Source organism: Balaenoptera ricei, chromosome 17 (genome assembly GCF_028023285.1).
Source record: "Balaenoptera ricei isolate mBalRic1 chromosome 17, mBalRic1.hap2, whole genome shotgun sequence".
In the NCBI taxonomy this organism is placed as follows: Eukaryota; Metazoa; Chordata; class Mammalia; order Artiodactyla; family Balaenopteridae; genus Balaenoptera; species Balaenoptera ricei.
The window spans coordinates 20,847,252-20,872,067 of record NC_082655.1 but is presented as its reverse complement, the minus strand read 5'-3'; the positions used below and the strand labels follow the sequence as shown (position 1 = coordinate 20,872,067).

At 40.8% G+C, this 24,816-nt stretch overlaps 1 protein-coding gene and 1 pseudogene across 1 annotated transcript in view; both read right to left on the bottom strand.

Moving 5' to 3' along the window:
* Nucleotides 1-24,816, bottom strand: part of EXT1 (exostosin glycosyltransferase 1) — a 302,521-nt gene that overhangs the window by 270,050 nt on the left and 7,655 nt on the right. The window lies entirely within an intron of this gene.
* On the bottom strand, nucleotides 16,212-18,743 carry LOC132352124 (S-adenosylmethionine decarboxylase proenzyme-like; annotated as a pseudogene).

The following is a 24,816-nucleotide window of genomic DNA, read 5'->3' as shown; positions in this document are numbered from 1 at the left end:
CAAGATCCTTTTTGACCCAACTCCTAGAGAAATGGAAATAAAAACACAAATAAACAAATGGGACCTAATGAAACTTCAAAGCTTTTGCACAGCAAAGGAAACCATAAACAAGACCAAAAGACAACCCTCAGAATGGGAGAAAATATTTGCAAATGAAGCAACTGACAAAGGATTAATCTCCAAGATTTACAAGCAGCTCATGCAGCTCAATAACAAAAATACAAACAACCCAATCCAAAAATGGGCAGAAGACCTAAATAGACATTTCTCCAAAGAAGATATACAGATTGCCAACAGACACATGAAAGAATGCTCAACATCATTAATCACCAGAGAAATGCAAATCAAAACTACAATGAGATATCATCTCACACCAGTCAGAATGGCCATCATCAAAAAATCTAGAAATAATAAATGCTGGAGAGGGTGTGGAGAAAAGGGAACACTCTTGCACTGTTGGTGGGAATGTAAATTGATACAGCCACTATGGAGAACAGTTGGGAGTTTCCTTAAAACACTAAAAATAGAACTACCATACGACCCAGCAATCCCACTACTGGGCATATACCCTGAGAAAACCATAATTCAAAAAGAGTCATGTACCAAAATATTCATTGCAGCTCTATTTACAATAGCCAGGACATGGAAGCAACCTAAGTGTCCATCATCGGATGAATGGATAAAGAAGATGTGGCACATATATACAATGGAATATTACTCAGCCATAAAAAGAAATGAAATGGAGTTATTTGTAGTGAGGTGGATGGAGTTAGAGTCTGTCATACAGAGTGAAGTAAGTCAGAAAGAGAAAAGCAAATACAGTATGCTAACACATATATATGGAATCTAAGGGGAAAAAAAAGGTCATGAAGAACCTAGTGGCAAGACGGGAATAAAGACACAGACCTACTAGAGAATGGACTTGAGGATATGGGGAGGGGGAGGGGTAAGATGTGATAGGGTGAGAGAGTGGCATGGACATATATACACTACCAAATGTAAAATAGATAGCTAGTGGGAAGCAGCCCCATAGCACAGGGAGATCAGCTCGGTGCTTTGTGACCACCTAGAGGGGTGGGATAGGGAGGGTGGGAGGGAGGGAGATGCATGAGGGAAGAGATATGGGGATATATGTGTATGTATAGCTGATTCACTTTGTTATAAAGCAGAAACTAACACACCATTGTAAAGCAATTATACTCCAATAAAGATGTTAAAAAAAAAAAAAGTAGTTAATATTTAGGGGGCACTTATCCTGTGCCAGGCACTGTGCTAAACGCTTTCCATTCTCATTTATCTCACAAAGCAACGATAATAAGACATATACTATTACCGAATCCCATTTTACCAATAAGGAAACGGGGCAGGGGGTGGTGGTGGGAGGTGGGATATTCTTAGATAGTTAAGTGACATGAAAAAAAGATGCCAGGTCAGAATCTTTACTATGCCATTTGATATCCAACATGCTTAACCACTAAACTCACGCCTTAAAGTTCTAAGTGACACAGGTAATCAGATTCCAACTGTTTTTTAAAACACATCATTTTCCTAAAAAAGAAACATTTTTGCAGTTTTTTACATAATATCGACAAATACAAAATTCAGTGTTCTTTTGGAGTAAAAATGTTCTAACCCAAAATTTCCCACAAAACTCACTTGGTTTTATCGCCAAGCAGATTTCTTCTACACAGGTATCTGCTTATAAAGCCTGGTGCGCTTTGGAGCACACCACTGGGTGGTCCCCTAGGATGCCCTGCCTTCATCCCCATTGTCTACAGATGAAAATAGGTATTTGTGGGGGCTTTCCCCTCATGAAGTGTTTTCATCAATCAGCCAATGTCGGGAGTGAGGGAGCGAGCATCTAAGTGACTGTGGCTCTTCCCTCACAGTCTTTGCACTCCTGAGTCCCAGGAGGAGAAAACCGGAAAGGAGCTTACAAAGAAATCACAACTGTCATGTAATGAATTGGCAGGCGTGCTTTTAATAGCCTCCATTTAATTGTACAGTGGTATCTTCTGCACAAGCCCTCCCACCACTAATGTATTAACAATCTCTTACTCTGTCCCTGGGGGATTCCAACTGCTCCATTTTCTCCTCTTTCAGCCCAACCTCTACACTACTTGCCTTCCTCTTAACACTGTCACAAAAGCTGAGAACAAAACAAAACATTATGGGATTCCAGCCAGGTATTACTTAGGTGTATTAAATGACGGCATTAACTTCCAGGGGAGGGGGGTAGTTCTTGAAAAGAGGAGTGTGATTAATAGCATAAAAATGATAGAGGGCTGCCATTCATAATCCTGGGGACAAGAAATGTTAATTTTCAGTTATTTTAAAACTATAACATCATCAAGTCCATTATAGAGAAATGAGGGCTATATCTGACCTCAGACTAAGGCAAGTGGATGGCTTTTCTCACGCGAAAAGAACATGACAGGCCCAAAATAGCAAAATGCATTAAAAATAGTGAATGTCTTAACGGAATCCTGTCGTGTCCAGGGGTGTGTTTATTTCTAAACCTTCACATCATACACCATAATACAATGCAGAAAAGGACAATCTCATGTGGTAAGTCTCACCACTGTCCTAGGAAGCATTGTTCTTCACACCTGGCAGAAAAATATCTGTTTCTAAAACTAGACGCCATGAGAAGACGTCTTAAGATTATAACTAGAAATTTTCTGACTTTATTATTTGAAACATTCTACATTTTTTCCCCAATAAGACCTATCTGCTCTTTCTCAATCATACCAATGTGAATAAAACTCTCCAGAAAGAAAACCATTATAAAGTCATAGTAAGACTGAGTATGCTAAAACAGGGATCTTCTGTCAGATGCCTATGGCTTCTTTTAGCAAGAAAGAGATGGGCTAATTTTTTAAAATGTGGGTGTCAATATTCTCTTCAACCAAAAAGTTCCAAACTTACAGATAATGCAGTGCAAGACACCATTTGCAGCTAAATGTAATTACAATACTGCATAATAAGCTGACCACATTTTTAAAAACCCAGCTTCAAATAACTTTCTCACAAGTTGTCCCTATCCACATCACCAGTGACATGTTTGCTGGTTCTCCCAACTTCATTATAATTTCTCTCACACATTCCAAAGTTCTTCCGAAATTGAAAGCAGAGAACAAAGAATTAAGCTGGTGGTGAGGGAAGGAAACCTGAAATCTCAGAAGAGTGAGGCTAGCACTAATGATTAAACTTCTCTTCCAATCAGTGTTTTAATCTGTGTTACCAGGATATGCAATGGAGTACAGTACTTATGGCTCAAGAAATTTTTGTACCTCCTAGAGCTGATTGGCAAGACCAATCAGTAGTAGAACTGGTGGAGTTTGGCAGATGGAGAGAGAGACTTTCCCCCTTATAGTAAGTATATAATTTGATAAAATTCCTTGTGGTATTAAACAATGCCTTTAGCTAAACTCTGAACTTGAGTCATCTAAGAACCAAGTTTGAAATTTGAAGACTTCTGAATGAGCCTGGCACACAAAAAGCACCTTGCATCCATCTCCCTGACCCGAGTATAGGCTCAAAGACTGTGGGGATCAGATCTTTGTTTAGCAGTTCAACAACCAAGCAAGAAACTAAACTGGGCATGTTAAACAGAATTCAGCCGTTGTCAAGGCTGCCTCAGACAGAGCATCAGGGTCACTGGTGAAACCTTCAAGACACAGACGCCCAGAGTCCAGCTCCTTGAGATGCTGAATCCCTGCACATCAGTATTTTGCAAAGTCCCTGGATGACTCTGAAAGCACAGCCCAGGCTGAGAGCCGGGGTGTGGTGTTAGTTACGTGTCCAGGTTCCAGAGCCCAATCTGAGCTGGGGTCAAATCTGAGCAGGGGTCAAATGCTAACCCTGCCTTATTCTTTGAGTGACTCTGGGCAAATCATTTAACAAGTCTAAGCCTCACTGTCCTGTAAAATAGAGGCTGGCCTAATATATACCATGCAGAGCCTTTGCAAGGATTAGATGAGACAGTGTGTGTTAAGCATAGTTCCCTCCCGATGATACACACTTAGTGTTTAATCCATGTCAGGTATTTGGGATGGGGGCCCAAAGGACAGGGCCTTCTACAATCCACACTGCACCACACAGATGTTAATTGAAAAGAACTGAGATGAGACTCTTTTGCTAACGAAGTGTGGGTGTTTCAACCACTAGGCATTATGCATCACCCACTAGCACTCCTCATGCAAAGATCTTGGAACAAATTGGTGAAGGGTTAGGAGAAAATGTTTTTTGAAAGAGGTGAGTATATCCAACTTATATCTTCAAGTTAACAAAACAACACTTGGAGGTCAAGTTTATACAGTATGGAGACAAGGATGCTGAGGTTATTAAAATAACCTATTAGCTTAAATCCCTGGTGACAGTTCTCTCTCCCAAGGGAACAATGGGAGGAAGGGTGAAGAAAAAGGGCAACACCTTCAGAATTGGGGTACTACTGTGTATCACCATTTTATTATTAAAGTCACACGCCATAGCTTAACTATGACACTATGACAGTCTATACTTTGAGCATCAGTCAGAAGCTTCATCAGAAAGTTCATGTTTCCTTTATATTTATGGTATTGAAAGGGTTTTTCTCTCTTCTCCCCCGCCCCCCTGCCTTTCTTTCCTTCTTCTTGGTATTCTTACCTGAGAACATACTACATTCACAGCCGAGTGGAAGACAACACCATTTCTACAATAGAAGTCACAGGGAAAAATAATTTGCTTAATAGACATTCACTTTCCTGCAAACTTTAATGAAAGGCATCTATTATATAATTGGGAAATAAAAGACACATGCTCACATACACTTATCTATACTATGTTACTCAGGTGTGTATGCGACTTCACTAAGGCAAAAAGCAGTGTTTTTACTTAAAGTGAATCTTTTCTGTTGCAAAGCATTTAAAACGAAAAGGCTTATCTGTCCTGCATTTTCACCGCCAACAAATTTTGTGTCACTCTGCATCTTCCCTGATAATCTATTTTAAAGGAACAGTTCAATCACCAGAAAAATAAAAGAATAATATCCCTTAGATGAATTTGACTTGTAAATAAGGAAAGCTATTAAATGCTTAGTGTGCGTTTGGAGTCTATCATAAACACTATAAATAATCTCAGAACATACAGCTCATCTGGCTCTACCCAGTGAGACTTCATTACTTTGTAAGGAACAATACCATATCTGGCAAATTCTCTGGCACCTAACCCTTATCTCTTTAAAAATAAAATAAAAGGTGGGAGGAGTGAGGTTGTCAATCAGATAAAATAAAGAGTCTAGGAACTTAAGCAACTCTTGTATAATGGTTACATATTGTTCATTACATGGCTAGTTATGGTTAACAATTACCTAAAATTTTGTGAAAGCACAGAACCAAATTTTTTTCACACCATCAGTATTTTTACGGAGTTGGAAGTCTCTTTAGGTAAACCATTTTAAGAGCCAGAGTTCAGAAATAATCCATCTTGAAAGTGCCTTCTATTCTAAGCTCCTGGCATAAAGCTACTGTGTCCAGTGATTTCATATTATGGCCTTCCACACATAAAGGAAATGCTCTGAATCCTAAGAACTAATTGCACATCCGCAGACTTCCTCTTTCCACAGAGCTTTTTAATTGGGTACTTTAAGGTGCCAAGTATGTTCAAAAATGGTATTTCAAATAAGCACACAAAGTAACTGCCGATCTAGAATTGGAATATTCAGCCTCCCTTTGGATGAGGAACTGACGCTCTTATTTTAAGCTATTCATTCTCCAGTAGATGACAACAGAGAAACCAGGTATTAAGTCTATTTAATTCACCCACACTCACAATAATATGAATGTTTCAGTATAATTTCAGGGCCAAAAGGTAAAGTAAAAAAGGGTTAGAAGTCTAGAATTAGAAATCATTACTCAAGCCGGATATAAGTATATGTACTATACAATAGATATATGTACTTTATTACTTCCTGTAAGCAATTAGTTTAATAATAGACAGAATGGGATAACTATTTAGGGGCTTAATTTTGTGGTAGACTCAGTTATTTCTGAAGCCTCCCTTCTCCAATAAAACCCTGGGCTTTGACTCAAAAGAAAAGGGTCGATATCACATACAAGACTCTGCAGCATCACACAACCACATAAAACTGTCACCGTGAAATACTGCGCTGCATGATTTTGTTACTGCTGCTTTTATTCTTGCAGCAATGGACACACAACCTCAGAGGCTGAATTCACCACTTCAAGGCTCGCACCCAGCAGTGGATAGGAACAATAAAAACAGTCTTGGGAACAGGAGCCCCCAGGGATATAGGCACTACCATCCAATCTGACAGCAAGTCCACCTCTGAACTAATAATTTCTATACTTCCCAAAATCTGAGGGTTTTTTTCTCAGACAGGAGTACTCCTCCATTCCTAGAAAGAAGTCCAACCCTGAAATTAAATCCAATGCTGCAAAACCATTGAGCAAATTCCTTTCATCAGCTATTCATATACTGAAGCTAACACTTTAGCTTCAGATATTTTTTTTCTTGATGTGGACCATTTTTAAAGCCTTTATTTAATTTGTTACAATATTGCTTCTGTTTTATGTTTGGGTTTGTTTTTTTTTTGGCCATGAGGTATGTGGGATCTTAACTCCCGACCAGGGACCAAACCTGCACCCCCCGCACTGAAGGCAAAGTCTTAACCACTGGACCACCAGGGAAGTCCCTTAGCTTCAGATTATAACTACAGTTTTCAAAATAATTATCAGGCATTGGCAGGGGTCTTTACCCAAAGATCAGAAAATCTGCAAACCCTATCAAAATGTATGCAAAAGTTTGACGTGCACTTTTTTGAAAGGAAGGTTTTAGAATCTACAGAGTGGTCTGTGACCTAAAAAAAAAATTCAGCACCTGATATAACATTGTTTCTTTAATGATGGGGAAAAAGTAATAAATATAGCTATACCAATTGAACAGACTGTCAAACAGGAAGTGAATATTTCCTAATATTCAGACTAATGTGTTTACCTAGAGAGAAAACTAGGTAAACTAGGTAAACACATGACAAACTTTTGTCATCCACACTATAACAGAAAAAAAAAATGTGTTTAATAAAAATAAGTTGGGTTCATGCGTTTAATTGGGAAGCTTTTGTTGTTATTGTTGTTATGTATTAATGTACAAAGGGATTCTTTCCTGTATGAGTAGACTTTAAAAGGCTGGTAGAAACAAGCCCATTCTCAGGCTTATAAAACAAGCCTTTACAGATAATTATGTTTTATTACTCTTCATTTTATGGGGATTGTATTATACAAAACAAATGCCAGATGCCTATTTGTTTTATTCATTTCAGGGAAAAAAAAAATCATACAAGTACCTCTGCGAATAGAACTGCTTTTAATTAAACACAATGCACAAGGAGCACATAAAAATTATTACTGTTTGAAGCCAGCAGGTAGAAAGTAAATGCATGGAAAAGCAACTGCAGAAGAGCCCCCTTCCCCTCTTTGCTGAGCTGAGAAAGAAAACATTCCCCGGCTTATTACTTGGGAGTTGAAATCAGCAAGAGATACTAGAGCAAGGTCATTCATAGGCTTGTTTGGGGTAAATTAAAGCCAATGTTCACGGAAACGTAAAACCTGGAGGTGAAGGGGGAAAAATGGCACCTCTATTAAACCAGACCCCACATTAGCCCTCCTTTTTGAAATCAGGCAGGTCTACTCTAAACCATTTGGGTAAAGCTGTTGAGATGGAATGAACCAGGTTCATTTCTCCTCCATCAGAAAAATGCAAAGTGATTTTTGGCATGGTTCTGACTTCATCTACAAACACCACAGAAGGACATGTCAAACAGTGGCTGCTATCTGATTAATACAGCCATGCTTAAGAAAAAAAAAAAAAAAAGTGGGGGAAGACAGAGAAAAGGACAGTCAAACTAAAATTTGACAGTTTCTTCCTGACCCCTAAGACATAAATCATATCTGTTTAACTGTCAGTTCTAATCAGAAAGTGAAAATTCAGCATGCAGCATTTTAGTCCCACAATGAGAAAATTTTAACTTTTTTTTTCCACTTGCTTTTGCTTTGTTTGCTTTTGATCAAATCAGAGTAAGACCCACTCTCTACCCTGGTCCCAGACTTTGATATCATCTAACCAGTTATGATTTGTACTCACTTGTGCCAAGAGAGAAAATAAACAGACATTTTGAAAGCACTATGTGAAGTAGTGCTAGAAACCTTTTCCAAATCACACTTATTTAAGGGGTCACACCCCAAATTTCACTGTCTGCAATTCTGAATCTCAGAGCAGTCCTCATTCTGGGAAAGGTTTCCTTTATTCCTTTACATGAGACTTATGTCTTTTCGGTTCATGGACTTTGGTCCTTTAGTTAAACTGACAAACTAAACTGTATATTATTTTTATATTTAAGAAAGCAATTAAAATCCTAAGGCTTTTTAGCCTTTAAAATAGGTTTTTAAACAGGTATGGACAACTGAGAAAACAAAACATTTCAACTAGTTATCCCCCCAAAAAAAACTCATTATGCTAAACGTACACTTAGTATACTCCTTTTTCTCAGACCAAGAATGGAGGGTGAATATACAGATAGACAGACTGTGATGAAGAGTCAAATGCCACAGTTTATACTCTACTGTAACCTAATCAAAGAATTATTTTCACAACGGAATACCTTATAGCTATTAAAATGAGGGAGAGATTTATAGGTACTGACATGGCACAATGCTTGATATATAATTCAGTGATTAAAAAAAGAAATTACAAAGGAGGAGATATGTGTGTGTGTATAAAATAATCCTATTTTCAAGAAAATAAATAATATGTTACCTGCCTAGAAAAAAAAGAAATATACACTCAACCGTTCAAGATGATATATGAGTGTGTTACAGGTAAGTTTCACTTTCTGTAACGTTTGAACTTTGAACAACGCTCAAATATTACTTCTGCAATCACACAAAAAAAATTTCCCAAACATTCACTGGATTATGGTTTAAGCTGTACCCTTGGGTGGCTCTATCTTAAAAGTTAAATGTAAACTCGAGCTTCTGAGATAAGAACCCTTAAGAGCTAGAACAGCTTGATTTGAATGGCAGTAGGAGGGGTGACGTAGGGTTAGGGAATCAGGGAACAGGAAGAGAGTGTGTGTGTGCGTGGGTGTGTGTGTGTGTGCACGTGCACGCGTGTGCACACATGTGAACACAGTCTTCACGGGAGGGAGGGTTACTGAAAAAAGACTGACTAAAAGGAAGCAGCAGAGAGCAGGGTGGGGTGGCTCAGACTACAGGGAGGGCTTTTCTAGACAGCCACAAAGAAATGCCTCTGATGGTCCCTTGTTAACAGCTAGAGAGTACCCAGGAAAAAGAGGTGTGTAAAATCCATCCTTGTCAAGTGGGAGTGGGAGGTGCCAGGAGCTGCTCTGCAGAGACGCAAGTGGCAACAGAAGGCCTGTAAAAAAGAACGAAGTAGCCTAGGGATGAACCCTGGAAGCTGCAGCCCACCTGTGGGAAGCTGCAGCCCACCTGTGGGAAACTGCCCCTGGGGGACGAGGCCACAGAACTGTAACCCTGGGCCTCCTCTGTACGGTCTCTGCTATGGGATTAGATTCCAGGAAAGCTGATGGCACCACGAGCAGCTGTCTGAGTATAGCATGCAGTGCCCCGTTCACCAAGAGACAGTGGGGACTGAGGTTCTGGTCCTGGGGCCAGGGACCAGGACAGTTGGTCCCTTTCTTGGAGGGGGCAGTCGAAACACCAAAGGAGTGATCAGAGGGTTCTTTCTTGTGGAGTTGCCTGGAGAGTCCACCACAAGTCTCTACAAGGACTTCACTCTCTTGGCCTGCCCTCCAGGAGGAAGTGAGCTTTGAAGCAATAGAAACTACACCTGGCCAAGAACTGAGGCCTTACACAATAGAGTGCAGTTCAAGGTCCATAAAGCAGGCTTTTCGGGATATTACAGAATTATGACCGGGAACCTACTCATAGCTAAAATGACAGTCAAAGGCACAAGTTATTTCAAAGCTGCAAATCATCACCTGATTTTGGTGAATCTCTAACTTCATTCCTATTATATTGAACCTCAAGTGGCTGGCGGGGGGAGGAAATTCTTGTAAACTTATTTTTTCTATTCAACATCCCCTGTGGGTTGCTTATTCCAAACAAAATGAAAGAAGTCTATTAAGTTCCAAAAGTCTTCCTCTCTGCACTTACAGGCCACCGTGACCAAAAGACACTCATTAGACAAATATTTCTAGAGGGGCTACTATATGCTCAGTGTTGTGCTAATACCAGGGAAACAGATAAAAAACAAATACACAAGTCTTGAGATAAGACTTATGGATTTAAGTCCAAGTATGAAGTATGTTACATAAAGTATGAAACATCCAAATAACTTTGTGATCAAAAGATGTTTGGAGTCAAATGGCAGAGAAAGAGCCTATCAGGTATTTTTCCACCATGAAACGAGGTGTTATGTACTTTGATCCCAGTAAATTTTTTGGTCTGGCCCCTTGATCTATATTTGAAAAAGACAGATACTAAAGAAAACTAAAACACTAAAAACTAAAAAATGTTTTAAAAGATGAAAAATTCCAGAATATGCCATAGTCTTACCTCCATCTGTTTGGGTTCTGGAATTTCTAAGCCAAAGAAAGGACTACAATGGGCTAACCAAGTGTAGTAAGATTTAACTAAACACCTATCAATCCAACTACTGCAGTGGGGGGTGAGCTCTGGGGTACAGAGGGGAATGAACCGGCTATACCCAGGAATACACCCAGAGAGACAAAAACTAAATAATTATAATGCAAGGTAGAATGATCTAAGGTTTAAAACTGCCCCAATCTAAATTCCAGAATTTCCCCAGGCCCTGAATGACAGGACATAAGGAGGCTCTCAAAGCTTGCAGACACCTAAAATTATACAGGGTGAGAGAATAGTGAGGGGAAAGAAACTTCAGAGAGTCCGTCCACACGTGATGGAAACAAGCCCTTAGATTACCATCTCATCTGCTGTGTGGACAGAGCAATGCTTATCCAGGTTTCTGCTGATGAGCCTGGTGATAACCAGGGAATGCCCTGGGCCTGCTGATTTATGCTCCACTATCTGAAAAATCACTAGGCCACTTTTACACCCCCAAGGGGAATTCAAATGACAGGCTTCAAATGACAGGTCTTATTACACCAGTCCTGAATCAAGGAGCAAACTGAGAAAGCTCCCAAGTCACGGTACCTGGGAATTCCAAAAGCAAATATTTTAGACTTTAAGAGACATGTGAAAAAATCCAATTAATTCACCTCATCTAATTAAATGAGTTAATTGGAAATACGATACGGTACTTTTATCTCAACTGCTACCTGAATCTGCAAGTCAGCTTACGGGGAGAAAGAAGGGCAATTTTTATTTTGTGAGGAAGAAATGAGACGACAAGGAGAGGGAGACAAAAAAAAAAAAAAGCATCTGATTCTTGGTAGAAAACAATATCCAACACTGACACAGTAATGTTCCCAGAAAAAAAAAAAAAATGGATTTTGAATACTTCCTCCACCTACAAATAAATACAGCCCTAGTGTCGCTATTGTACGTAAAATACACAACTGCTTGCGGTCTGCAGTCAAGCAATATCATGTTTGAGATTATGGTAGAAGGTCTCACTTGACTTATACTTAATGAACTGTTCCCTAGAGTCTCTTTTGTAAAAGCTGTTAGGGAACACTCTATATGATTCTGTGATTTACAACAAGGATATAATCCTGTTCTAACATGCTTTTGGGTCGGGGGAATGTGGTAAAGTGCCAAGGGACAGGATGCGACCCGCAGTGTATCTCCATCACAGCAAGGCTTGCTCCAGTGTGGAATCCGGTAGGAATCAGATCACATCTGGATTTGGTGGCAGAAACGGTTATTACAGAACAGCTCTTACTACGTGTTTGTTCCTAACTGCAGCTGTGTCTCCCGAGAGCAAGAATGAAAATATAAATTACAATGTGTCTGAAATCTCCCAGATCTTCAGAACACAGGCTAAAGTCTCCTCCCTAACGTTAACCCAGACTGCTGTTAGAAGTTTATCATCAAGGGTAGGTGACACACTGCTTCAACTTAGCATGCAGAAAGGGTCCAGAGGTCTGGGTCCTGCTGCAGCTGATAACGCCCGTCCTAAGAAAAGCCATCAATTGTTAACAGCCATGCAAATTGCGGAAAGTAGAAAGTTATCCACTGTTATCACTTCCCGATTTGCTAAGTACCCCATCGTGATGGGATTGCTCCTTCGCCTCCTTGCATTGCGAGAGAACAAAAAAATCGTATTATCTTCTCTGTCTCATGCAGGTTTAGCTCAGAAAGTCATTTCAGGCGATGCCACTGGCACATCTGCCAGTGTTTTAATGTTTTTTCAAGAGGCAGGAACAAGAAGACCCACGTGACTGCTCAGCTTCTCGGAACAGGTGGGAAACATGATACGTACTTTGGTAAATGGAAAAAAAAATGTTTTAAAGACATAAAGTCATATTAATAATTTGCACCCTCGGTGGAACAGCTTCTGGGAAATGAAAATCTATCGTATTTTGGCAACAGTTACAACAGGTGGTTGGAATTCTGGGCACTTGCCAAACCACCTTGAACTTTTATATGACTAGCAAGCTAATGTATCACATTGCACACTATAGTTATAATGAGCTGTAAACAGATAGGTCCAATGGAAGAAATGAAATGAAAACAATGATAAACAGACACAAATGGTAAATCTGAAATTGGACAAGACTAACGTGGTTTAATGGAACAGGAAGATGAATGACAGTAACAATGGTTATTGACTGAGTACTTACTATGTACCAAGCACCGTTCTAAGCATCTTACACGTAATATCATTCACTTAATCTTCACAAAAACAACCCTATGAAATAGGAGTTATTATTATCCCCATTTTATAAGTGAAGAAATGGAAGCAAAGAAGTAAGGTGCCCAGCTAGTGGCAGAGCCACCATTCACGTTCAAGCCCCTAGTTTCCAGAGCCCAGGTGCATGACCTCCGTGCCATACTTGGCTGGAAGTCAAGAGATATGTGCTCCATTCCCTGTTCTGTCGCAACCAGCTACATGACCTTGGGCAAACTGCCCAGCTTCCCTGGATCTCTACTTCCTTATCTATATAATACAAGAGTTACACTAGACCTTTAAGGTCACTTCCATGATCTTATTTCTCCTCCCTCCAGATAAAACTGACACCATGATAGCATGATTGAACACCAGGTTCCTTCTCAGACAAAGGACAGATGCATAGACATACACATGTGTGCACAGACCTGATAGCCCCAATTGGTGATGAGCTCACAGGACTCTGTGCAGGAAAACCAGTTAAGGGAAACTGAGGCCCAGGGAGGCTCAAAGAGTCACCAACACCCCCTAGAATAGCTACTTCATACTTGGAATTTAAGGGTGCTCAATCTCTGAGCTTATGTTTATAGAAACTCAAAATTTATTCTGACAGCATTATTTACAGTAGCCAAGACATGGCAACAACCTAAATATCCATCAATGGATGAACAGATAAAGGAAATATGGTATATATACACAGTGGAATATTATTCAGCCTTAAGAAAGAAGGAAATCTTGCCATTTGGGACAACACAGATCTTGAGGGTATTATGCTAAGTGAAGTAAGTCAGACAGAGAAAGACAAACACCATCTGAACACCACTTACGAATCCAAAAAAGAACCCCCAAACTCACAGACACAGAGAAGAGATTGGTGGTTGCCAGAAGCAGGCTGGGGGTGTGTGTGTCGGGGGAGTAAACAGGTGAAGGCGGTCAAAAGGTACAAACTTCCAGTTATGAGATTAATAGTCCTAGAGATGTAGTGGTGTCTATAATTAACAAGAGAGTAAGTCTTCAAAATTCTCATCACAAGAAAAAAAATTTGTAAAAATGTGTGGACATTAACTAAACTTATTGTGGTAATCATTTCACAACATATACATATTACTAATATATATTTACATATCACTTGCAATATGTATATATAAAATATTTTACAATATATCTATATATAATATATCATCATTTGGCAATATATATGTATATATAAAATCACTATGATGTACACCTAAAACTAATACAATGTTATACGTCAATTATATCTCAATGTAAAAAAAAAATTTATTTTGATACTGAATCCTTTTTGCCCTCATTTATCCTACTTGGGTTACTCCTTAGACATAGTTAAGTCTAAAATAAGTGCAGGGGCTTCCCTGGTGGCACAGTGGTTAAGAATCTGCCTGCCAGTGCGGGGGACACAGGTTCGAGCCCTGGTCCGGGAAGATCCCACATGCCGCGTAACAACTAAGCCCGGGCACCACAACTACTGAGCCTGCGCTCCAGAGCCCGCGAGCCACAACTACTTTAGCCTGCAGGCCTAGAGCCCGTGCTCTGCAACAAGAGAAGCCACCGCAATGAGAAGCCTGCGCACCGCAACGAAGAGTAGCCTGCCTTGCCACAACTAGAGAAAGACTGTGCGCAGCAACAAAGACCCAATGCAGCCAAAAATAAATAAATAAATAAATTTATAAAAAAATAAAATAAGTGCAGGAAAATACTACTCTTTCTTTGAACTGTAGTAAACATTGAGGTACTTAAATTTTATCTTCATATAAAATACTGTTCAATTTTTTAAAAACACGTAATGTAACTCTACAATCTAAATACAGAAAATATCATACATTTCCAGTCTTTGAATCAGTAAAAGACTGACTGCCCTACATTTACAGGTTTGCAACATTACACTTGCATACTTAAAAATGCAGTTATCATAAAAGGTGTTGCTTAAAGGCAGCTTTTTTAATGCAGTGTGAATTTTAAAGGAGCACATAGCATATAAGAAATGGTGTTTTCAAGAAAAATTTATTCTCTGCTTCTCAGTAAAGCTAAAGTATTTCGGTATTAGATCCCCTCTGATTAGATTTTCAGATTGGTTCAGACATACAGACCTAGAAATCATTTTGGAAAATGACCTTACCAAGCTTTGTAAAAACGTAAAACATAATTCATACTTAATCAAGTGTCATACGATTGCCACCAAATCTGAATCCATTTTTAAGACCTATTAAGAAGTCAAGTAATTGGGATCCAGTGCATTCTCCTTTTTAATCTATACACCTTGAATACATTTATGTAATATCCATACAATTCCACAAGCTAACTAACACAAACAAGCCAGGAGATCTTAAGTGCAGGAAATGGAGGCCAATGGGAGAAACAACTGAACATCTTCCCTTTGCTTTTTTTTCCCCTTTGCTTTTTTTTTTTTTTTTTTTTTTTTTGAATTAAGCAAACCTTTATTGAAGCTTAAATTGTGGTACAGAAATACATTTCAACTGATTTAAGTCCAACACCATGAAGAGAGAAATTATGGCACCAAGATTCTCCCTCCTCTATCATACACACTAGGATTAATTTAGATTACTATTCAATCTATAGTCTTCATTTTTCTAGGCTTTGTTCCATACAAATTTGTGCAGTTTCTCAACATTAAATAGAAATCTTAAATCTATTGGGGGGGGGGGTTGGGGGGGGGGATCAGACCTCAAGCCAATAAATGTTCATCAAATCTACTGGGACACTGTTCAAGAACAAAATCCACTTTGAGCATTGGTCCTCATAATAGCACCAAAACATTAGGTACTGGGTGCTAATTACAGAATCGGACTGATCCATTGATTGAAAGCTTCTTCAATGAAGCTCTGAATCAACATGTTTAAAAGTCAAAAGTGTTCCAACAACTTGATTTCAAACCAAGTAGAATTTATGTTTAGAAACACTAAAAAAAAAGTGTTTCATTTATAAATACGGAAGGAACAAAAACATCACTGCATCAATCCAGAAAGAATCAAAAATTGTTTGAGGACAAGAAGAAATACAAAATTGAGTCAACTTTGCTCTTTTCTCAGCTGCTTAAATAAATGTCCGTATTAGCAAATACAGCTAAAAGATCCAAACTCTTTTAAGCCTGTATTTCTAGTCATTTCCCATTGACCATTTTGGAATTTTGTATGTTATATTTTATGGATAGCACTCTGCTTCACTGTGTAGTATGTCTGAATAACCTGAACAGTTCTCATTCATCACTTGATGTTACTCCATGGTGAAAGAAATACCAGTAAGAGGAACCGTCAGAACACTATCACATGCATCACAAAGTCACAGAACTTTTTAAGTCACAAAGATGGCAAAGACATCGATTCTGCTTTGAATGAAAGTTTATGGCATATCATTAATAGAAATTAGTGGAAATGGCTATGAAAGTAAAAGTTGAGGTGAATCATCTGAGCTGACTTGACTTGTTGAATCCAACACAACCTTTATCTTAAATCTCCTTGCTAACAAATTTAGTGATAATTCTTTTATACTACTACTTAGCAAGTTAATAAAGGCATGGTACCCATGAGAAGCTAATCTCATTTAATGGGGGGCACAGAATGGCATACAGGTTCCATACAGTTCTGCCAGTATTCCCTAGTATCAATCTACACCTTCTTTGCTAATCAACACCAGCTTATTTCAAAAGAGCTCATGGTAACGAAAAATGCCAAACTCCCTTGACCTTAAAAGAAAATTAAGCCCAGGGTCCACCCCCCCCGTTCCCCCTCTGGGGTATAAGGTTAGTGTAAACCCACAGTGTAACAGTGTATTGCTTTATGGAGGGGGTGTGGTTGGGAGGGAGACACCATGGTGAGGAATGAATCAATTAAAGTCACACAAGTATAGGAAGCAGTGAGATAGTAATACACAAAATGGATAACTGCAGTCATTTTTGTAGAGGACTCGACTCGTGGAAGAAGAACTTTGATTGGTGCTGCAAAAACATCTGTATGAAGTAGAAATTGGTTTCAATAACATTAGTAGAGAATATGTTCTAGAAAGTGGAGGTAACTGGATGCAAAATCCTGGTAGCAATTTAATAGAACAGTCCCAGATGGCTAGGCTGAGGCCAACACCTAATGAGGACGAAAGCCTTGTCTGTGGGGAATTTTGGAGGATACCTGGAGAAATATTACACTGTGCATAAACCAAATTGAGTTGTTTTCACAAGTGTTGTAAAGTTTCATATAGTAAAAGGTTTTTTCTACATGCACTTCAATTTCACAGCAAGAGTGGCATAGGATACCTAAACACAGAAGAGAGCATTCATGCAAGATATCTAACTCCTTGATATAATAATGCATACAATTCAAAATGATTACACTATCATTACATCTAGGGCTTTCTGTAACTACAAGGTGGTGGTTATGGAAAGCATGGCCCTTGGTATCAATATCTAAAAAGCAGCCACCACCTTCTTCTATGTGTGTTCTCTTTTTGCGTTTTTTCTTCATTTTTCTTAATCAACTCTGCTGTTGCTGCTGCTTCTTAGCAAAACTGGTAAAAACAAAATTGTAATCATTGAACATAGCGCTCTGGCAATCAAGACGTTTAAAACCTTCAATCTTCTGGGGCGAAGAAAGCACTGTGCGACATTTAGAACTCTGATTTACAAACAGGGTGGTCACAAATTTTCCTGGCTTGAAGACTTCCACAACTTTCCTGATCAGGTCATCATAGGAGGTCTGACTTAAGTTTGTTTCAAAGCTAACATAAGAAAATTCTGGTTCTGGAGTGATGTGAATAGTCCAATAAGTTCCATCCGATTTCATTCCATTCATTGAATACCCACAAGGGTTGAACAGTGTGGCATCAATGACAGAACCTGGTATCAGGTCACGAATTCCACTCTCACAAGTGACATCCTTTGCAGTAACACCATCTTTCATGTAGAACTGGTCCATAACTGCTGGGTCAAGCTCACTCATCAGAATTTCCAGGGTTTGATCTGGCTGATTGATTACCCGACTCTCTGGGAAATCCAAAGTATACAAGTACCAACAATCAGAATTCATGCGTCCCATACAATATGCTGCTCCATTTGGGAAAATTGCATTAAGAAACTCTATTTCTTCCTGGAAATTCCGGTGTGGGTACCCTTGGTGAGAAGGCTTCATGAAATTCTTACGAGAATAAAAGAAGCTTTGAATTGAGTCAAACCCACTGTAATCCCTAGCAAGTTTCTATAGGGGAACCAGTGCTTTCAGCAAGAGGGTGGTACCACATGTCTTCAAAATGAAACGTCTCTTGGAGACAAACATGCTACTCTCACTGAGTACATAAGCTTCCTGCTTGTCAGTTTTTGTCACACTTATGATTGAACATTGCACATCCTTCAAAAGTATGTCCCACTCGGATCTTGGGATGGTGCGAAGATCCCCAGATCCTTGGTTTGCGTCGGGTTGCTGCCTGGAGAACCAAACCTCCAGCAGCTTCTCGGTCCCTTCGAAAAAATGTGCAGCTTCCATCACCGTGAGACTAGCGAACAACCAACAACCACAGAAAATCAACTAAATTAAATCTCTTCTCCCGCCGCTGCCGCCGCCGCTGCGGATTGTTCCAGCTGTGTTACTAAAGTTCAGGTTCCTTTTTTGCTATAATTTTATATTAACTTTTTTAAAAAAAGGGTTAATAAAATTGTCCCGGCTTTTTTTTTTTTTTTTTTTTTTTTTTTTGTGAGCGAAAGTTGAACGTGAGTCTGTTGGAAATAGAGGCAGATACAGCTCAGTCTCTTGTAGTCCGCTGTTTCCCCGTTAGAGAGAGTAGAGCGAGCGCTAGCTAATGTCGCCGGCCATACTGTGGGAGCCCCCTTTGCTTTTTAATTAAATGATAAATCTCAATATGAATTCATTAGAAGCCTGATAGCTCAATTAAGCTATGTTACTATATACTCTGGGGCAATGCTTCAATATCAGTTAACAGAGTTGGGATGTAACCTGAGCAGGAAATGTAAGCCAAAAGTTATATTCGACCTACCATTTGGGAGAAAAATTGCAATTAAGGGGGCACAAAAAGTCCCAATATCTACAGACTGTTAAAATTAAATGACAAAAAGACCATAATGGTTTCTCCTGTAGCAATAAATTCTTTAGATTCACACTATGCAGTAAAGCCTGTCAGTTCATTTTAATTTGGTTTTACCAATATCATATCCAACAGAACAGGAAAAAAAGAAAAGGAAAGAAAAGAAACTACCTTGGAAGAAAAGAAAAAAAAAAGGTTATTGGAAGAAACATCCCCTTTGAAAATGAAAAGAAACTCTGGGTAAATCAGCAAAAGATGAACTTGGAGGAAACACGGGAAGGCCTGGGCTGTAAACCAGACAGTGACATCTACAGAACCCATACTTTATACGGTCAACAGCATTTCGACTGGTTAAATAAATGTAATTTTTTTTTTCATTTATCCAACAAAAACTGAGCGCCCAGTATGGGTGGGTCAGGCATGGTGCTAGGCTGTGAAGACACAGCAGTGAGTGAGTTCAGTGTCACTTTCGCCACAGAGCCCTCCTTCCCCCCGTATTTAAACTGTAAACCCCCCCTTTCCCATTCTCACTCTGCATCCACATCACCTGGTGAGCTTTTTAAAAACCTGAACTCCATCCCCATAGGGTCTGATTGGCCAGGAGTAGGGCCCATGCCCCATTTCCAGAAGCTCCCCAGGTTGAGACCCACTGCCTTCACCCCTTTCCATACACTGCTTTTCTTCCCAGCATCAAGCACCTTCTAACACAGGCCATAACTGACATGGTAAAAGCCTGCAGTCATTAGACTGGGACGATCTTGGGGCAGGGATGTGTGTCTGTTTGGTTCACTGTTGAATCCCCAGTGCCTGGAAAGAGTAGGTGCTTAATAAGTATCTGTTGAGTAAATTTAATGAAAAACAACATGAATTCTCTCCTCAGGGCCCGTACAATTACTGGGGAGAGAGAAAAACAGATAGTTAAATAAATGGAAAAAACCACAGCCGTGGCAAGTATTAACTGTTCTATAAGAGCCCATTAACAGGGGAATGTGACCAAGTCTGGGGCATCAAGGAAGTGACACTGGAAGAAATGAAATGAAGCTGGGGGACAGTTTTCTGAGAGAGAGAAGAGGGCATGTGGGGAAAGGGAGGAGGAGGAGGAATGAGGCTCTGCCAAGGGGCTGGGGATGGAAAGGCAGGTAGAGCTGGACCAACCCCACCTTCATATCGTATGAATGAATTATGAGAAGCCTCCAGGGTGAGTTCAACTAGGATGGTGGCATGGTCCTATTTTTATCAGTGGTGCTGTGGATGACTTCCACCAATCTCTCAGGGTGCTGGAATATATACAGGACATGTGAAATCCATTCCAGATCTCCACCCATCAGTTCCCATCCTGGGCATCCCCAGAAATGCAGAAAAAGCAGGACATGTGCCCCAACATACCTACCAGGGCAGCCTCTAAGCAACAGACTAGATGCTCCTCCTCCCCTTATGGACGCCTCCCCTTCTCTAATTCCCAGCCTCCATATTCCACACCCGGGGCCACTCTTTCCCTGAGCCCAGGGCCCAAGGCATTTGGAGCACTAGTCAGTCAAGAATAACTAGCATCGGGCTTCCCTGGTGGCGCAGTGGTTGAGAATCTGCCTGCCAATGCAGGGGACACGGGTTCGAGCCCTGGTCTGGGAAGATCCCACATGCCACGGAGCAACTAAGCCCATGAGCCACAACTGCTGAGCCTTCGCGTCTGGAGCCTGTGCTCCGCAACAAGAGAGGCCGCGACAGTGAGAGGCCCGCGCATGGCGATGAAGAGTGGCCCCCGCTTGCCGCAACTAGAGAAAGCCCTCGCACAGAAACGAAGACCCAACACAGCCATAAATAAATAAATAAATGAATAAATAAAAATTAAAAAAAAAACAATAACTAGCATCACAGGCCCACATGACAATACCAGAAAACTTTATATTTCTCATTAAAGTATTGATATGTATTATAAAACCCCAGAAATCTGAGTTAGCAACAAATACCAGAACTCTGATGCAAGCTCCAAGGATGCAACTACCCCTTGTATCCGGAGCCCTTGGGGAACTTGCTAAGCTTGGTACATAAGCTTTCAAATGGAGAGCTTACCTTAGGGGCAACAAAATATTTTTATTTTAACCATAGGGTTCAAAAAAGTTATAAAGTTCATTATTTGTTCCTCTACTTTCTGAAACAAAGGCCAGCGTACATAAGAGGTGGCTCACGGTCAGCGCTGTACCATGGTATAGTTTATCAAATATTTACAGAAGCTCTGTTTGGTGACAGGCACGGTGTTAGGTGGCGGGACTCAAAGGCACGCTTCTGGGGAGTCCGTAGGACACACTCGGGCTCTGGGCCAGCTGCTCTTAAGTTGCAGTGCTTCTTTACTTCTTCTGGGTGTTACATTTTATCACTTCCTGGCCTGCTTCCTTCCATTTGGGTTGCCAACTGTCCCTTCTTCCCAGCTCCGCCTGCAAGAATCCCTCTCTCTTTAAATTGACTGCTTTGAATCTGCTGTGAGCTGAGAAACCAGATTACCACGCTGGTTAGAACTGTCTCTTCTCCAGCAAGATTAAATAAATTCTAGGTGAGAAACACAAGTGATACCCTATAAATCAATCACACTATTGTTTACGTGTGGGTGGTCTTCATGACATCAGTTCCAGCTGTGCAGAAGCAGTACGATGCCGTGGTGAAGAACACAGGTTCAGAAGCCAGACGGCCCTCGGTTTGTGTCCCAGCTGTGTGCTCTTAGGCAAGTCACTTTTAAAGATTCTCTGAACTTTGTTCTGCATCTCAAATGAGTATCTTCCTGCTAGGGTGGACGTAAAGATTAAAGAAGATACTGCCCGTTACCCAGCACACAGTACACGCTCAAGAAATATTAGCAGCTATCATCATCATCAACCGGGCTCAAATATGTCAGTGCCAACAGGATATGGCTTCAACAGTGCCTGCCACAGGCAACTTCCCCTAACCACAGTCCCGTTTCAGGAAGCAACTTTAGGCTGTTCTTTGCAAAAGGATGGCCAGCAATTCAATCAAGAATGACAATGTGACAGGGCAGTCTTTCAACTGATGAGGTCACCACCAGACCCAGAGACATGGCCTGACAGGAATGGCTCTCCCCTGAAAGGAGTAAGGATCCCCAGTAAAGCCAATCAGGCTGGTTTCCTCCAGGGCCTGCAGGAGAGAATTCAGGAAAGACTGGCCAGTGGTTGGGTTGGCAGACACACCCCGCGACAGAGGTGCCAGTCTGGGGAGAGATGAAGGTCCAGAGCGGGAAGAAAGGAGCAGACCCAAGTTATTGTGCTGGGTCCTGAGAACTTGCTGGAAACACTTCCAGTCCAGTTTTTGTTCCATGTCCCTTCACAATAAATCCTGTGACTTAAGGTGGCCTGAGTGATATCCTGCTCTTTGCAACCTAAGGGCCTGTCGAACCAGCCCATTCATACGAGGTAGCCTTCCAAAGATCACCCTCAACCGACGAGGCACAGAAGTCACTTGCAAAAGCAATAACGTGCATTCCTAGAGCAGTCATCCAGGGAACTTGGGGGATGCAGAGTCAAGGCAGTGCCTGACTGCCCCAGAGACCACCCTCCACCTGCTCCCACCTCTGCCCCAGGCCACCTGCAAGCTCCAAGGCCCCATCTAGGTCTTCCCACAGCCCACAGAAATAATGGCTAGCCTTCCAGGGCATCTACCACAATTTTCTGGGGATTAAGTATCAAGAAAGAGGTGAGCAGTTATTTCTGTGGCTTAGTAAAGAGCCAAGTTATGAAACTAAGCAAACCTCTGTGGTTGATTAGAAAATGGCAGCAAGATGGTTTTTAATAAACACCACCACCTTGTAGAGCACATCAGTGTTTAAGAGGTTTTGCATTACAAGCAGTTACGCACTCCACCTCCTTTCAATCTTTCAATGACCCTGTGAGGTGTTATGATCCCCACTTACAGATGTGGAAAATGAGGCTGAGCGGTTCAGCACCTAGTCCAGGAATGTGTGTGGGTGAGTGACTTCCCTGGTCCAGGGTTATCGCCCTCTCCTAAAGGGCTTCACAGAAGACAAGAGGGTACACAAAACGAGGAAGTGTTTCTCCACAAATCTTATCGCTGCTCAAAGCAATTACAATGGGAAGAAAGTCTAACTAGGCGTAAACGGTTTGGTTCACCTTGTTTTCTGTCTTGGTTTTTTGTTTATTTGTTTTTCTTTTTCTATTTTTTTTTTTGGCCACTCAGCGAGGCTTGGGGGACTTTAGTTCCCAGACCAGGGATTGAACCCGGGCCCTCGGCAGTGAAAGCACCAGGGAATTCCCTCTGTCTTGGTTTTTAAATCACTTAGAATAGTGCCTCCTTTGCTCCTAGAATCCCAGACCTGACCTGGATGCCCCAGAGGTAAAGCCACTTGTCTCAATTCACCTCCAAAGGACCAAAGACTCAACAGCCAAAGAGAAAAGAGAGGAGGGCTTTGAGCAGCTGACACAATTAACTTAAAAAACTGACACCTACCCAGGTTAGGCCCACAGATTCTGAGATCCCAGGAGAGGCTGTAGAACGCACAGAGGAAGCAGTCTTCTCAGGAAAGAGACACACGGAGGTTTCTGGCTCCAGCAAAAATGAAACTTCAAAGGGAACAGAGCTGTGGGAGCTTCAAAGACCCCCTCCCCCGCCCACCCCCGCCGCAGGACCAATTAACACCTACAGATGTTTATCTAAGCAGTCATTTCATGCCGGCTACTTCGCTAAATGGGTGCTCAAACTCACCTCAAAAATTGCTATTCCTCCAAAAGGGATTGGGGGGGCGGGGGGTCAGGAGAGAGGAAGTGCTGTGTTTTCTGAGAGAGAGACCTTAGTCCAGAAGAAAACAAATCCTCAGTACAGTGAAATTCATCACAGACTTATGTATAATAAAAGAAAAGATGGGAAACAAATCTCTTACTAAGAAAATGCAAATCAACTACGGTACAGCCATAAGTTACTAAAAAGAACCGTGCAGCCATTAAAAATCCTACTTTAGTATTTTAATAGGATTTTCCTCTTTAGTAGGAGAGGAAGAGGCTCTGAGATAATGTTAAGAAAAAAGCAACATGCAAAAATACATTTAAAGTCGGACTTTAACTTTATAAAACCAACAGACTAGAACGGCCAGGAGTTTGTTTTGTTCACTCCCAGCTCCAACACCTATGTGTCTGGCACAAACAAGACACGTAAGGAAAATGTGTCGAATTCATTATTTACTATTAATTAAATAATAATTAACATATCTATACAAGGTACTTGGATATGCAGACATGGAATGACATAATCACTCGCAGAGGTGTATATGTGGGTTATAACAGGCCAACTACTGAAGTTTAATAATAGTGGTTAGCTCTCATTGTCGGGACTAGAGAAGACATTTATTTTCATATTCATCTCTTTTGCATTTTCCTAACTTTCTGCAGAGGCTCTGTACAATTTTTATAATATTTTAACCACTGTTTTTCTACAGGGAGCCTCAAGGCCTAGCAGCAGTGGTGTGCTACACTCCAGAAACCTGGCCCGTTTTGTCAGAAATGGAATCTTCCAGTGGGTCTCCCATTTCTACAGGGTCACACCTTATACCTGGGGCAACGGTCACTCCTGCACCACCTCATGGGTTCACTGACACCTAGTACAGGGCAAACCCTGCAAGGTGCTAGCAGGAGGGCAAAGGTCACACATGATTCACTTCCTCACTTTTCTGAGAAGAGCTCTAGGGGAAAATGAAAGGCAGAATCTACATAGTCAAAGCTATAAGCTGAAGGAGTTCGATGCTTAAGTGTCAACTCAGGGCCGTCTTAATCACATCTCTTAGCCAGATTTTTTCCTTGGGAAGCATGTTTATAAAGGAAAGCAGTAGGGGAAAAAAAAAAGATACGACATACAAACACCCAAATCACACTAAACTCACTGATACAA